Source organism: Schistocerca piceifrons, chromosome 7, assembly GCF_021461385.2.
Source record: "Schistocerca piceifrons isolate TAMUIC-IGC-003096 chromosome 7, iqSchPice1.1, whole genome shotgun sequence".
Lineage (NCBI taxonomy): Eukaryota > Metazoa > Arthropoda > Insecta > Orthoptera > Acrididae > Schistocerca > Schistocerca piceifrons.
Genome location: NC_060144.1, coordinates 133,321,385 through 133,328,198, shown reverse-complemented (window position 1 = coordinate 133,328,198; position 6,814 = coordinate 133,321,385). Strand labels below are relative to the sequence as shown.

At 42.0% G+C, this 6,814-nt stretch overlaps 1 pseudogene; it reads right to left on the bottom strand.

Annotated features, from left to right (window-relative positions):
* Positions 1-2,309: 2,309 nt before the first annotated feature.
* LOC124709370 lies at positions 2,310-2,427 on the bottom strand (annotated as a pseudogene).
* Between the last annotated feature and the right edge of the window lie 4,387 nt (positions 2,428-6,814).

Here is a 6,814-nt window from a genome sequence, read left to right as displayed (position 1 = left end):
GAATGAATACTAATTCTCAGTTGAAGTGGTGTGAACACACAAAGGTACTTGCAAACATAATGTCATTAGCATGTTATGCCCTTAGAATCCTATCATCAGTGTGTAACATGCAGTGTCTTTTAGTTACATATTATTCATATGTACACTCAATTCGTAGCTATGGCATTCTTTTTTGGGGAACGAATGCCCAAAATTTGAACACAATTTTCAAACTCCAGAAAAAGAGCCCTAAGAATCATAACCAAAAATGATGGTCGAGCTCATTGTAAAGATCTGTTCAGAACACTGGGGATTTTAACTGCTCCATGTGAATATATTTACCAGTCAGTTGCACACACCAAAAATAACACTGGTAATTACTGCACAAACAGCTCTGTCCATGACCATGCAACAAGAGAAAGCGGGGTCAGCGATTTTCTCTGCCTCGTGATGACTGGGTGTTGTGTGATGTCCTTAGGTTAGTTAGGTTTAAGTAGTTCTAAGTTCTAGGGGACTGATGACCATAGATGTTAAGTCCCATAGTGCTCAGAGCCATTTGAACAAGATAAAGACTCAAATTTACCAAGAAAAAATAAACATAAAACTAAAAACACCATTTTCTACCAAGGGATAAAACTGTACAATAAATTACCAAAAGATATTAAAGAAATTGCAAAAATACACTTATTTAAAAAGGCAGATAAAAAGTATCTGTTATGCAATACATTTTATACATTGAAGGATTACTTAGCTAAAACAGAGGAGGGGTTTGATAAAATGTTATACAAATAAATAATAATAATAATGATTATAAAATATCGTATATTCCACATAACACCTTCACATAATGTTTTTTTTTCCTTCTGTTATTTCTTTTCTAGAAATACTTACTCCCAAGCTATGCATGGCACAATAATAACACCATTTCCTCTTTCTGAGCTCAACATCTCACTCATTATGAAGGGATGCTGTCAGTTTTTCAGGATAGCAAATGGGAAGTTGCGGTACAGAACCTGGCCCAGAGATCACCAGTGTGTGTGTGTGTGTGTGTGTGTGTGTGTGTGTGTGTGTGTGTGTAGTTAGTGAAGTGTTATGAAACAATGTGTGTATAGTAAGTACAGTGATTGATAGTGAGATATGAGTGAACAATGTGGCATTACATTATTAAATAAGTTATTTGTAAAAAAGTATTGTATACAAGGAGTAAATATAATGATTGTCTGTAAGTATATGTGTATACGAATTAGCTTATTTCAAATTGATCTAAATTTGTAAATACTCTGACATGTCCTATATCCTTGTAAAAAGAGATCTACGGATGAATAAAGTTGCTGCTACTACTACTACTACTACTACTACTACTACTATTACAATTTACACAGCAGCACGATAAAAAAGTTCGATGTACTAACGTTGGTTAGTAATGTAAAATAAAATCACTAAAAGGCGAACACCAGACAGGCATCAGAGATTACAACAGTGCCCATTTACCATTAGTGTCCTTGTCACAATAGAACAATCGTAAGAGTGTGAAGTACAAAGATGAGTTCGTTATATAAATTTAAAAAAAAAAACACCTATGCTTCGAATCGGGCCGGTTCCACAAGAGAATGACGTCCGTAGCAACTTATCATTGAAAACTGGACAACGGCGTCGTTTACAAAGATAAGTCATTACACAAACGGACGTCCAAGTTTGCGAACGGGTTTATTCCATGGGAAGACAAGATCCACGCATCTTGTGGATCATAGCTGGATACCGGCGTCTTGTTAATAGTTCGCAAACATAAAACTGTTACACTTTTTATTTATTATTTTATTGTATGGCATACATCACAATCTCTATACATTTTATACATAGGTTAGTTACAGATTAACACCAAGACATTTCGTATAATCAATTGCCTCCTCTGTTGCAGCGAGGAAATCCTTGAAGGTTCCCTTGTAGGCTCGAACCGGGCATTCTTCCACTATGTGTCGGACTTTTTCAGCGCCGCACTCGCAATTTGCTGTTGGTATCGTTCCCCATTTGTAGAGGGCGTCAGCACATCTTCCTTGGCCAGTACTTATGCGGTTTGGAGTTGCCCAACTTTGAGTGCCTGTTTTAAGGCAGGAGGTTTCTCAGCTGTCATGAACTCTCCTCCCGAACAGGCCATGAAGGCCCAAAGGTACCGACCGGCCGCTGTGTCATCCTCAGACTGCAGGTGTCACTGGATCCGGATATGTAGGGGCATGTGGTCAGCGCACCGCTCTCCTGCCCGTATGTCAGTTTCCGAGACCAGAGCCGCTACTTCTCAATCAAATAGCTCGTCAGTTTGCCTGCACCCCGCTTGCCAACAGCGCTCGGCAGACCGGATGGTCACCCATCCAAGTGCTATCCCAGCCCGACAGCGCTTAACTTCGGTGATATGACGGGAACCGGTGTTACCACTTCGGCAAGGCCGTTGGCCAGCTGTCCTGAAACTTTGGCAGTTAGGTGGGTAGTGTTCTTGCCAGTGTTGTTTCCACAGATTGTTGACATCGAAGTTGGAGTTCGAGCAGAGAGTAATGCTAGTCTTCTCGATTTTAGTCTTCTTCGCACCAAGTCAGCTATGTCGCTGTGTATGGGCAGCTGTGGGTTATTTGTTATCTTGTTGAACTCACTGAGAAGAGCGTTTTCTCGTCACATTTCTGGGGGTGGTAGGTGGCTCAGGGTTGACAGACATACAGTAGGCGTTGATTTTATTGTGCCACTGATAATGCGCATGGTGTCATTTAATACAACATCAACTGTTATACCTGTAGCGAGGGAGGTAGTACCTCGCAACCAGTTGTTTGTACAAGGCCACCTGTGCGGCAGAGTACTTGGTACATACCAATATGACGCAGTTCAGATCCGCCAGCACTGTTGCGTCGGATCACAGCGTCCAGCAGCGATGACTTTCAACCGGTATAGGTGGTTAGGATAGCAACATGCATCCCATGCAGATGACAAACGTCTCACAATATCTACTGATCTAACTGAGATGAACCATGGCCGAGAAGAGACGTTTAGTTGTATGGCCGCAAGATGGACGTTCTTCTAGTACATTTAACGTATTTGCAGTTGCGAATATGTACTACCATCAGCTGTAAAATGGAATGCCGACAATAAAAATTTGTGCCGGACCAGGACTCGAACACGGATTTCCTCGCTTCGTCTTACCATTCGGCTATCCGCGCAAGAGTCACGGCCAAACCCAAACCTTGTCAGCCAACAGCTTCTACATCCTGAACTCGTACATCCATTATGTATATTCCTGCAAAGGTGAGACATTTTACTTGAATATCGCTTGCCCGGTGTCGACTGATAAATACGATACTGCAGTGCCTGTCTTGTTTTGAACTACAGTGTAAAGTTCCTTTTAAGACCTATGTATATCCAAAGGAACAGGTTATAATGGTCGCCCAATCTTTGATATTCCTATATTCGCACTATATCACTCCAATATATGAAGCTTGTTAGCACTTGATGTAGAGAATTGGGTTGGCGCCATTAAATTGTACTGTAGTAGTTGCTGCTGCTGCTGGCTGGTTCACTGCTGTATCTTGATGTTAATGTTGGCTCTATATGTATTCGTCTAGGGGTAAAAAGATGAGGTCCCGTGTTGTTGATGTGCTTGTTGATAAATAACGAACGACAGCGTAAGTGAACTTCAACTATTTATTGGCATGGCAGCCATCTTAACTCCGCTGACCACCCAAAGACGTTGTCACAGTACAGAGTAACACTTCTTTTACAACATCTTTGCATTGTTTTTCCACATAAGACAATAACATACACTCTTTACAAAAGTTCTATCAAGACTGAGCTGACGAGGCTTCTTGCTGCTTGTATTTATAACATCGTCAAAGAAGTACTAAGAAGAGATGTGGTTTATAAGTCAGGTATCCATCTGTTATCATCATTTTGTAGAAAAAAGTTATTAATTTACATCGAGTGACATAATTTAAAAGGTCATTAAAATGACAGACAGATTTGTCAACTTGTCGGAACAATTCTTTGTTGCAAAAAGGCCGTTTTTCAGAGGTACATCTATTGACTTCTCTCATTTGCATACATAAGTACATAACGTGAATTATTAAAAATTACAGTGGTTCTCGTTTAAAATAGATGTTTTTACGTGAATAGTGAGTGAAAACTGTCGTAGTGAACAAATAGGTTTCACTGGGTAATTTTTATTTAAGGAGATCTAAAATAGGTAAGTTGCCGGCTTATCGCGAGCGGTCGTTAAGTCCAGAGTAACTTTGCGTCGTGATTAGGAATAACACAGGCACTAAAGTGCTGGGATACGTGCCGTTCACAGTTCCAGTCCTGATAAGCAGCTTTCCTGACCGTCCAGTTGAAATCCGTATAAGGAATTATTGCTCGGCTGAACTGTCCTTCCATGAAGCTCCTCTTACCGAAGCTACAGTATGGAGAGTACCTTGATGCCCTTTCATCCACAGTACGCGGACGTCAATGCCCAAAGTCCTCGCTTCTATTATGACCTCCATGACATATCTCTTTGTCTATCAAACACCGGATGTTGTAGCTTTTACAACATGCTCTGGGAGTCCATGAGGATCAAACGGGTCGGAAACTCTGTGTGCCACAAAAACAGCCTACCTGATTGCCAGAAACTCCGCCGTTTACTTAGACGATTCAGGCGGCAATGCAAACTTTTGGTATGTGCCGCTAGAGGGACTGAAGGAGTATCACGCCCACCCGCCTCACTTTTAGAGCCATCTCTATTTAGCAAGCACACTGTGGTCAGTGACGGGTCCGGAAGTGCTCTAGGTTAAGATTAATGTTCCTCCCGTTCTGAAATTGGATGACAAGTACGATGCTGGGATTAGGGTGAAGAAAGTACCACACCGAGAACAAAGCAAAGCAGTTTCGACTCTTGCAGGACTATAGCAGTAAGAGATGTCTCCACTTCTCATAGCTGCGAATTAGTAAGGGAGTTCGGTCCGACATTCGTCTATGATGTGCCTGTGAGAGCCTCCAGAACTGCACCACGTCTGTGATGGCGATACAATCAAATATGTAAGACAGACTAGAGAGAAAATTATCAGACAACATCTGCCTATATGTGTTATTGGCCATCAGCATAATTTAAATTTACACAATGCTTAATTTGAGACAACACATGTCGTAATACTGACTTAGGGCTTATCTGACAACATGGAAATGAAGTCACAGCAGCAACCTCACCTATAGAGGGAAGGGGGTTCGTTTTCGCAATGGGATTTGCGTGGGCGGTTGTTGTGGGTGAAGGCGGCTCCACTGACTTACAAGTCGTCCATAGCAGCGAGTGTCACGTTGTTTATGAACGTAAGAGAAATAACACAAAGTCAGACACTACTGACAATCTTTATTATTTATAAAACTTAATGACCACCGCAGACATATATGCGTAGCCGTGGACCTACGCTCTGGACAACGATTACATCCTAAAATATCTTCCACTCGGCCATCTGGTACAGCAACCGTATGTAGAATATTTGAATTAAAAACAGTCGCGGTTGTCATTTATTCTTTTATTAATGACACGTTGCACCTTTGTGCAGCATCTTCGATTATCTTAAAATTTTGCTTTTACAACATATTAAAAACCATTAAACGGCTCTGTGCTACACAATGGTGCATCTAAACAGATGAACTCGCAGAGACCTTAATAAAGTCGTACCAGCAGGCCACAATGGCGCAGTGGTAGGACCACGCTCGCAAAGAAGTGTACACGTTTAAATATAATCCGCAGAGATGACGCTTGACGCTTCTGATATGAAGTCTAAATGCGTCTAAACGCGTTTACTTCTTTGTGAGTATGGTTCCGACCATTGCACCGTTCTGGCCTGCTGGTGCGACTTCATTAAGGTCTCTGCGCGTTCATCTCTTCAGATGCGCGATTGTCTAGCACAGAGCCGTTTTATGGTTTCGAAATGTTGGAAAAGGAAAAGATCTTTGAAGGTTCATCTGATTCGACGCGTGCTTCAGTCTAGAACAGTGCCGGTTTATGATTTTCAACATATTATAACACGAAAATTTTAAGATAATCCGAGGATTCCCCACGGAGGCGAAATGCGTCCTTAGAGGGTGAGTCAAATGAAAACCTTAAATTTGTAATAACAAATCGAAATTTCGCGCCGTTATCCTGTAAGTTGATAAGCGTGCTACAAACAGCGTGCAGAAGGGCCTGTAGGTGGCAGTATATTGCAGATGCACACATACTATCGCAGTATCAGTATGAAGATTGTCGCCACACTTGCGACTTGCACCAGGGAAGAACAGCGTTCTGTTATTCGGTTTTTCCGTGGTGAAGGTGTGAAACCTATTGAAATTCATCGACGAATGAAGGTTCAGTACGGTGATGCATGTTTGTCACAGCAGCAAGTCTACGAATGGAGTTGGAAGTTCGCAAATAGTGTGACTTCAGTGTCAGGCACAACGAGTTGTGACTCTACAGAACATTGCAGCAGTTGAAGCCATAGTGAAGGAATACCGCCGAGTGACACTGAATGACACTGCAGCATGTTTACAGATTAGTCATGGGTCAGCACAACACATTGTGTATGATGTGCTCCAGTTTCACAAAGTGTATGCAAGATGGGTGTCACGGCAGCTGACTCCTGAAACGAGAGAACGACGTGTTGATGCTTGTGAAGAACTTCTTCGGCGCTTTGAACGAGAAAGTGATGGCTTCCTTGCAAGAATCGTTACTGCGGACGAAACCTGGGTTCACTTCCACCAACCGGAAACGAAGAGAGCGAGCAAGGAATGGCGCCATTCCTCATCACCAAAACCAAAGAAATTCGAACAGAACCATCAGCAAGGA